The following is a 10634-nucleotide window of genomic DNA, read 5'->3' on the forward strand; positions in this document are numbered from 1 at the left end:
TTGAGTTGGGCTTGAGGCTTTCCCAATCTACAATGAATAATATAGGACCATCATAAGATATTACAACTAGGTTTCACAAGTTACATTATAATTTACATTAATTACAAATCTTAGTCGACCTCTAAGAAATAATCTCTACATTATCCTTCACAAGTCTTTATAGAGTGAAATTTAATTTCTCCATCTCAAGCATTGCTTCACCAACATGTCTCTAACCAAAATCCAAGCTCGTTGAACAAGCTTCAACCTTGCCAAAAAAATACAACATGAACAACAACATACAATTTCCTACAAACTGTCTGGCAACTAGTTTTCTACAAATCCTTTCATAACTCACTTAAAAATTTAGAACTCTTTCCAAAAACATAGATATATCATCTATAAACATCCAATAATAGACTATCAACTCTTTTTGAAAGCAAATTAGGAACCTCTAACCTCGTCAAACAAAGTTATCTCTACTACTTTGCTAGAACTATTGAGATAATGGGTGTTGCACACATTGCATAGTATTTTTATATTGTATTTTTAAATTTTTTTATGTAATGTTCCACCTAGATGGATGTGCAATATCAAAATATTCCCATGGGATATATGTGATGAGTTGTATTGTAACAATGATAATATTTCATGTAATTATTTAATATTGGGGAAAACAATTAAATTTCCAATATTAAATGTGGGGTCAATGGGTTAGGTAGCACATGGTTTATGTAATACCACTTGGTGGTTTTGTGGGACTTGCTACTATATAAGTAGCTACAAGAGTAGTTGTTGGTGTGGTAAGGTGATGAGAAAGTGAGAAGAAGGCAAAAAGAGAAAGAGTCGAGCAAGATGTGTGGATTCATGCTTGTTCACAAGGATTGCTCGATAGTGGCTATGACTTTGAAGGCTTCCATGGTTATATTGCAATGATATTTTTGCTAAATAATACATAGTTATGGATGCTTTTGGAGGTTGGTTTTTTTTCTTAATGAGGGTTTCTTAGGGTATATCTTGTGTCACAAAATTTTGTGGGTATGTTGTATATTCTTTTACATGTGGATTTCAATTGTATATTTATTTCAAATCTATTATGGGTTATGTGAAAACGGTTATATTATTTCTTGTAAGTTTCCTTACAAGTGGTATCAAAGCTATGGTTTTATTATTATAACCCTAGATTGAATCCATGGGAATGTATGAGAGGATAAAAGAAAGGGCAAGATATATGAGTTGTTTATTGCAGATCTGAGGGTTTTGGGTTTGCTATAATGATGGGATGTTGGTAGATTTTGGGGATGTAAAATTGTTAGACAAAAGGATTTTTTGGATGTTTCATTTGAATGAGGGTTTTACGGGGTAGCTTGCAGAAATGACCTCTTGGGTAAAAATAGACCTTGCCATTGGATCCAGGCCAACATTTCCATAAATTTTGATATATAACATGCCCTAGTTTGGCCATGTTTAGAGGAAGTGCAAATATTTTGTAGTTTCAACCTATGATGGCCATCGAATTTAATCTTGTTAGAATTTTCATCACAAAAAAAAATCGTAGTGAAAATGGTAAAAAGATTGTTTTAGTAAAATGACCATAACTTTTTTTCAGGATATTGAATTTTAGACTTCTTATAGGCATTGGAAAGCTAATTTAGAGCACTACAACTTGGTTTATGTTTGGTTTTGTGATTTTGACATTTTGTCAAGTTTTAAGAGCCTAAAATTCAGATGTTATTTATTTTGAGCATAGATTAGGGCATAACTTGGGCATACGAAGTTAGATTTTGGACTTTGAGTAGTCAACAGAAAGCTCTTAGAGAGATCTACACATTGGTTTAGATTTTTTTTAGGTTTGAAATGATTTATTTGGTGTTATATTGATCTAAATAGTTTATGGTATATATTGACTATGGTAGCATTGTGAGTTTATGACATTGTATATTTTGGAGATCTAAGATTTGATGTCATTGTATACTCAGTTCATATTTTAGATTGGTCTCATGATGATATGGTTATCAGTATTTGATTTGGATATGTATGATGACTTGTTGGATCTACAAGTTGTGTAGTGTTAAGCATTACAACTCGGTTTAGGTTTGGTTTCGTGATTTTGACATTTTGTCAGGTTTTAAGAGCCTAAAAGTTAGATGCTATTTATTTTAAACATAGATTAGGGCATAACTTGGGCACATGAAGTCTGATTTTGAACTTCAAGTAGTCAATAGAAAACTCTTAGAGAGATCTACACATTGGTTTAGATTTGGTGTAGGTTTGGCATGATTTGTTTGGTGTTAAATATTGATCTGAACAGTAAATGGTATATATTGACCATGGTAGCATTGTGAATTTATGACATTGTATATTTTGGAGATCTAAGATTTGATGTCATTGTATACTCAGTTCATATTTCAGATTGGTCTCATGATGATATGGTTATCAATATTTGATTTGGATATGTACAATGACTTGTTGGATCTACAAGTTGTGTAGTAGTGTAAGAGATCTATACTTACAGGCTGCATTTATAGCTTGTTTATGGGTTGTCTTTGCCCATTGATTTTTCATTATTAATGCATATTTATATTGGTAGCTTGTATTTGGGTTGTCTATGCCTTAAGTCATATGGTTTGCTAATTTTTTCTTTATGTAGAAGGGATGAGATGTTGTTGCTAGGTATAGTCATAGTGGAGGATTGTGGTTGACTATTTTATGCTGATAGGTTGGAAAGATTAAGAGTTAAATGTGCAGTTCTTGTATGTGATCATGGTGTCATGAATTTTGGCATGACATGATTAGATATACAGGTACATACTTGATTTTAATTAGTTTGAATTCCTGATTTAGTTATGGTGGTATATCTTCTTGGTTGAGGATCATAGTTATTTGGTTTCTTTTGAGGAGCTCATGATGTGCACTTTGAGTTCTTTGATGGTTTGATTCCTTGGTTGATTCTCATGGTTAGAGGATAGATTTTTCATCATGATGTCATGGATAGCTTGGATTCATGGTTTAGTGGAAGCTTGTGATAGTGATGGGGTGACAGTGCCGGATTAGTTTCTAGTTTGGTTTGTATTTTCTTGAGTTTGGAGATCTTGGTTTCACTTGGTGTTGACACTTTGGTTGTTGAGTGTAGACTTGGAGGATCTTCATGTAGGAGATAGATTTTATGATGCCATGGGTGACTTGGTACCATGGTTGAGTGAGAGTTGTTGGCATTGACATACCTATTGAGTGTTTGTGAATGTTGGAAGTTTGTCTTAGATCTTGTTGTTGCAAAAGCATATTTGACATTTACATGGTGCACTTCGTTATCTTCATGGTGTGTGAAGATAGTTTGATCTTGAGGGCCCGTGTTGGGTTCTTAGTTATCTTCATGGTGTGTGGAGATGGTTCTTCATGGTATGTGGAGATGGTTTTCTTCATGGTGTGTGGAGATGGTTGCATCTTGAGGACTCACAGGGTTCTTGGTAAAAGTGTGGTTTATGCTTTCATTTGACATGTTATCCTTGGTGTGAGGATGGTTTTATTATTATTTCATGATATACTCTTAATACATGTTTAGAGCATTGACATGTTATAGTATGTTCATATGAGCATGTTATCTCTTTGGTTGAGATGGTAAGATCATGTTTTCATGTTTGTGTTCCTGAGGACATGGTTGGAACTTTGACATTGATCTTGATTTAGTTTCTTAGTATTGAGCACATTGACCATAAACTAGATACTTCATGATATTGCTATGTTTCATTTGGAGTTGGCATGGATTGATTTGTTATAGGTGCTCATGGATACTTAGAGATGGTGGTGATGCTGATTTCTCTTGGATTAGAGATGTGTTTGTTGGGATGGTTGATGGTTTCAGTAGGAAGTTTGAGGAGAATTCACTTGATATGGACTCAAGAAAACATTTTTCTTTGATGAGTCTTGGTTGGAGACTTGGATATCTTGATGAGCATTCTCATTCCCCACTCTTGGTCTACTCGAGAGTTTGCTACTTGAGAGGTATAGCCCATTGTTTTTCTTAAGTGCATTATATTAATGCTTGTCTTTTATGGACATGGATTTAGAGCTATAGTACATGAGTTAGTTCTAGAGGATCCATTTGAGAGATGGTTTAGCATTGGTTATCTTCATTTGCATATGTTTTTATGCTAGTTGAGTTTGGGAGATGGTTTTATGTTGGGCATATTACTTGGATTAGGAATGATTTATGAGTTTTATCTTCTCATGAAAAGCTTACATCCATGATTAGTTATATGGTAGGGTTTGGGTGCTTTTGAGGCTTCTTGTTAGGGTTTTATGGAGGAGATCATACTTGCACAATTTACATCTAGAGGTGTGTGTAGAAGGACATGATACAGGTTATGATTTGCATGGTTTCTCTCTTTGGTCTTGGTTATCTTCCTAGATGTTCAATTTCACTAACATTGGATTTGAGATTGGTTGGAGATTATGATCACTAGTTTGTGCTCATATATGTCATGTGAGAGATGACATGGTTATTTCTTTATCTCTTTCCTCTGTTGGTAGTGGAGAGCTTGGGAGACTATTGGAAACTTGTTATGGGAGTTGTTCTTGCAGGTTATTGGTTTATATGTTGTAGATGTTCTTAAGACTACATGGATTCACTTCTTTGAGATGTTATGAGTGGATTGGTTATAGATTTGATATTATCTTTTGCAGTGGGAGCTTCTTGATATATATGTGTGGCAAGTATTTCTCTTGAGGCTTGTGATTGCAAGTTATAGATTGGATATGTTGATGATGCGAGATTTATTTAGTATACCTTTGGAGGTATGGATTGTTGGATGGGTTTGGAACTTTTTGTGGGTGCTATTTCAGCTATGGATATTTTGACAATTACTAATACATGTTATTACCTTTGGATCAGGTTTTGGTGCTTGGCATTTTAGTTGGTATAGGATTTTATGATTTTCTAATGCAAAAATTTGGGTGGCTTTCTCTTTGGATGGCTTCTATGTATGTCTAGTGGTAGTGGCATAATAGGAGGTGAGATCATTCATGTTTGAGATATTGGATACTTTGATTTTTGTGTGGGTACTAGGATGGAGCACATGGTGTACTTTGATCCATGATAATGGATGTGCTAGGAGGGATTTTTCTCTTGTTCATTTATGTGGCTGACCCTATGCAATGTATACAACAAGTAGGAGTTTTTGGAGATAATGGGTGTTGCACACATTGCATGATATTTTTAGATTCTATTATTTTATTTTATTATGTAATGTTTCACCTAGATGGATGTGCAAAATTTAAAGATTCCCATGGGATATACTTGATGAGTTGTATTGTAACATTGTGATAATATTTCATGTAATTATTTAATATTGGGGAAAAGAATTAAATTTCGAATATTAAATGTGAGGTCAATGGGTTAGGTAGCACATGGTTTTAGCACGTGGTTTATGTAATACCACTTGGTGGTTTTGTGGGACTTGCTACTATATAAGTAGCCACAAGGGTAGTTATTGGTGTGGCAAGGTGATGAGAAAGTGAGAAGAAGAAGGAAAAAAGGGAAAGAGTTGAGTGGGACAAGGATTGATAGGTTAGCCAAGGGAGCATTTGTGAAGGTTGAAAGCATGACATGTGATGTGTGGATTCATGCTTGTTCACATGGATTGCTCGATAGTGGCTATGGCTTTGAAGGATTCTATGTTTACATTGCAATGATATTTTTGTTGAATAATACATGGTGATGGATGCTTTTGGAGGCTGAGTTTTTTCCTCAATGAGGGTTTCCTAGGGTATATCTTGTGTCACAAAATTTTATGGGTATGTTTTCTATTCTCTTGCATGTAGATTTCAATTGTATATTTATTTCAGATCTATTATGTGTCATGTGAAAATGGTTATATTATTTCTTGCAAGTTTTCTTACAAGAACTATCTAGAAAGTTGATATGTTGACGTTAATGAGAAACCAAGTTATGAATGCAACATATAAGCAGTCAATTATCTCCAAAACATTCTACAAAATATCCCATAGGAATTCATACCAATAATCTCTCACTTTTTCATTAATGGAAATATATGATGAAAAACATCAAAGTACATTATCTACCTTGTTCCCCATTCATGTTTCTCATGAATATAAATATATCCACAATGCATATCTCTTCCTCACACACACACATATAGGTTGCAAAGATTTTTTCATGTTCTAATCTACCCCATTGATCAAGAATATTTTTATGTATATATCTCCCCCATTAACATTAATGATTAAAGTGCCATTATGCCAACAATAATCATTTCCAAAATAATATGGAAAATCTCAAGTGTCAAAAGACACTATTAAAACAATGCTCAAAGATTTCTCGATAACTCTTCCCAAAAGGGGACTACTCCCCCAAGAAAGCATCTCCAACATATTGTCCAAGTGTAAGAACAAGATCTAAATATACTGGATTGATGCAATCCTACATCAATTAATTTGAAAAGGGTTGGGGCATACTAGCAAACATACCTCAAAAATACTCAAATATACCCTTAGCCAAAGGTTTTGTAAAAATGTTTGCTAGCTTCTTCTTTGTGCTAAATGCTCCAATCTAATTTCCTTCTTTGCTACCTTCTCTCTCAAGAAATGATAAGTTATTATAATGTGCTTGGTCTTTGAATGCAACACTAGATTCCTTGACATATTAATTGTTCTTGTGTTATCATAGTGAATGATAATAGGTTCAGTAAAATCAATACTTGTAACATCTACTTCATCCAAATAATTTGATTGTAATTGTTTACTACTACTACATACTCTACTTCAATTGTAGACTATAATAGGAAATTATATTTCTTAGTTACCCATGAAACCAATCTTCCTTGCAAGAAGAATTCTTTACAACTGGTTCCTTTTCCATCATCAATATTTACTCCCCAATCTACACTAGTGTACATACATAAGGTAAAGTCATGTGATCTATTATACCATAGCTCATAATCAAGTGTACCCTTCAAATATATGAAAACCCTATTTACTATTGCAACATGTGTCTCTTTAGGATCTTCTTGGAATCTTGCTACAATCAAAATTACATTAGATATATCAGGTCTTGTATGAGTCAAATAATGCAATCCTCCTTTTAGAGATATTTACCCTATTTTTTCTTCACTAGAAGATTCATCCTTACTAGATAACTTGCATCCTATAACTAGAGGCATTCCAACTAGTTTACAATTATCCAAACCATACTTCTTCAATAAATTCTTAAGATTTTTTGTCTATGATATGAACATGCCATCCTTATTCTGATTTATTTGCAATCATAGGAAATATTTCATCTCACCAATCATACTTATCTCAAGTTCATTCTTTATTTCTTATAAAACATTCTTCCTGGCTTCATCATTTCCTCTAAAATAATGTCATCAAAAAATACAAAAATAATCAATAATCCATCATCATTCTTTTCCAAGTACATGTTATTGTCTACATTATCTTTATTAAATCTCAAATTTTGTAAATGTTTGTCCAATCTTGCATACCAAGCTCTAGATTCTTTCTTCAATTCATATGGTGCTTTCTTCAATCTATAAACCATATCTTTGTCTTTTTTCAAGAGAAACCTATCAAGTTATTCAATGTACACTTCTTCCTTAAGATCTCCATTAAAAAAGAGGACTTAACATCCATCTAACATTTTATCTCTCTAAGTTTTTTTTTCTACTAGTGTCAAACACTTAGTCATATATAAGGCAGAGTTAGTCAGTCATCACTGCAATTGAGCTACTCTATTTAGGCTAAGTCATATATTTATAAAGACTTGTAAATAATATTGTATATGTGAATCTCTATAGGAATCAAGAAAGTCTTTGGTCACCAAGTACTTCTGTATAACCCTATCTTAGTAAATGTCAAGCAAACAAAGCATATGGATACTAAGTCATATAGAAGCAGCCAAGTACATTGAGGCTAATTATCAACATGAAGAAAAATTATGACCAAACATAAGAGACAAAATGTGTCAAGTAACACAGTGTGAAAAAAAAAAAATGGTACAAACTTTGAGTTAAACCATTTTGAGATGACATATAAATAACATTCAATGAATGTAGAGTTTATTAAAATTGGTTGTTACATGTTTTGATGTGGATCATCAATCCCTAGAAGGAATGAAAACCAATTAGATAAAGAAGAAAAAAGGAAAACCTCTAGATTGTTGGTCATGTTCTAGAAGACACTATAGATATCTTTAAAAGGGCATATCCAAACCCTATTCCATGTAGAGAGAGTATGTGCCTACGAGTAAAGAGAAAAGAAGTGAAGTATTATGTGAAGGATCTAGGTTTTGGATGTTGCAAGAAAATTTGTGAAGTAAAAGAGTTTTGTAATCAAGAGAAGAATTGAAGAGAAAATTAAATATATATTAGATAGGAGATCAGATCATAGATTGGAAGGAGAAGATCTGTAATAAACATTGATAGTGCAGTTCGAAGGATCAAGTACTGCATTATTTTTGGTAGAGTGCATTACGGTAAATCTCTTAACCTAGTTGTCCTAATAGGCCTATATAAATATCTTAACAAACTCCTTACTTTGTTGTAAGTGTTAAATCCTTTAATTAAGGTAGACCTAATAGTCAATGTAAAGCTCCTAATAGGGAAGACCCCTCATACAATAGATCATCAGAAGTGATCAAATTTGTAGTCCTAATAGGCTAACTTTGTTACTGCATCAGTGAATATTTGTGGGTGTCATCCCCACTCCAGTTTTACCTTCACCTTGGAGGGTTTTCGAGTAACCAAAATATTTTGTGTTATGTTTTTATATTTTTCATGTTGATGGATGTGGTACATAGTTACAACATTTGAATTTTTAAGTTATGTTATGCATAATCTAGATATGAGATGGATAGTGTGGTGAATATAGTCAAGTTGTTTTCAAGGTCAAAGTTTTAGTGATCTCGATCCATCCTCCCCCCTCCCTCCTTAGTATCTTAGTTTCCCAATAAACTTCCAAAAATTTGTATTAGAGTATAGTCATCTTGAAAGAAGTCTAACAACTTAAGAGTTTAGATCTTGGAGATGGAGGCTTACAAGTAGGGAAAGATCATTGACAATAAAATGATTGACACCCAACTCATACTGCAAAAAATTGAATATGCAAGAGAGGATCTAAGGAAATCCCTAAGGAAGAGAAATAATAAAAGTATTCAACAGAATGAAACACTTTATCAAGAAGTTGACACTCAAGGATTGCTTGATGATGGAAGTTCTAGTGAAAGTGATGCAACTATTTTAGATTTGTTGGAAAAGAACAATATTCTAAATAAGGAAATCAGAGGACTGGAAAGAGAGCATGAAATCCAATCAGTAAGGATATGTGAAGTGATCAAACACAAGAAGAAAGATGAAGAAGATAAAGTTATGGCTGAAGAAGAAAAAATAAAAATGGTTACCAGACTTGAAGAAAGGTCATTTGATGTACAAAAGATTACAAACACTCAACTAGATAGTATGAGTCAACTGATACATGTGAATCAAGAACTAAATAGGAAAGACATGGATACAACAAATATGAGATCAGAAAGTGACCAATTGAGGAATGAGCTAAGATTTGAGAAAGAACTTATGGAAATGATGAACAAGCCCAATGAAGTAATATGATATTTTGAAGAACTGATGAGATCACCTAGGTCATCTAGTGACACCTATGGATTAGGACATCCCAAACACCATTCATCTATTGAAGAAGGAGAATCACCCAAGAGTGGAGAGAAATAAAATTCAAAGTCAAAAGGAAAACCTACATGCTGTCATTATGGTAAACTTGGACACATAACAAAAATTTGCAGAAAGAAGAATGCTATGCAAAATCCTAAACCTAAGTTTACTAGTTACTATTTGGGTGAGCGCACCAAGATGGTCTACAAAAAGGGGGGTATAAGTGGACACCTTTTTTCTGAAATTAGGTAAACTTGAACTTGGTTGAGACATTTGAGAGTCATCCAGTAAAAATGACAATATGTGTAAAACATATAAACTATAGTACTCTAAATCTACTTTCTAAACTACAAGAGTTTTTACAATATGGATAAGATTAGGTGGGTCAAACCCTAGACACACGAAAAATAGTTCCTAATTTTTTAAGAAAACATAACATATCTATTTTCATGTGTAGCACAAAAGACATAGTTATATTTAGTATTTTGCATATCCCTTTTGTAGGATGATAGTTAGGAGTCATATCTGGAAGTTGTGTATTTTTTTGTAATTTTATGATGAGTATTTTTTATTTGTTATGAATTATTGAATAGACTACATCCTAAAATTTTGGTACATGTCCGTGTGTTGGGCATAACTTGAATCAAAATAATTGATTTTTTTAAAAAAATGTGTATATAATCCAATGTGGAACAATAATATGTAATTTATTTTGAATTTGGTTAAGTATATCAAAAATTATTTAAAAAATGGTAGACATATGTCTGTGAGGAATGTCAAGACATTGGTAAATGTAATTAAAGTTTACAATGTTAATGTTATCCAATTTTTTATTTATTATATGTCATGGTTAGAAAGATAAGAAGAAGTGTAAGATTATGGTAATGATTTTAGAGATACCCACTTCACCATTAGTGTACTTGATGAAGGCAAAGATGGTAATTCATCTTCGAAGATGAAAATACATCTAAAGAA

Source organism: Cupressus sempervirens, chromosome 9, assembly GCF_028749045.1.
Source record: "Cupressus sempervirens isolate cs-2001-9-10 chromosome 9, ASM2874904v1, whole genome shotgun sequence".
Taxonomy (NCBI): Eukaryota; Viridiplantae; Streptophyta; class Pinopsida; order Cupressales; family Cupressaceae; genus Cupressus; species Cupressus sempervirens.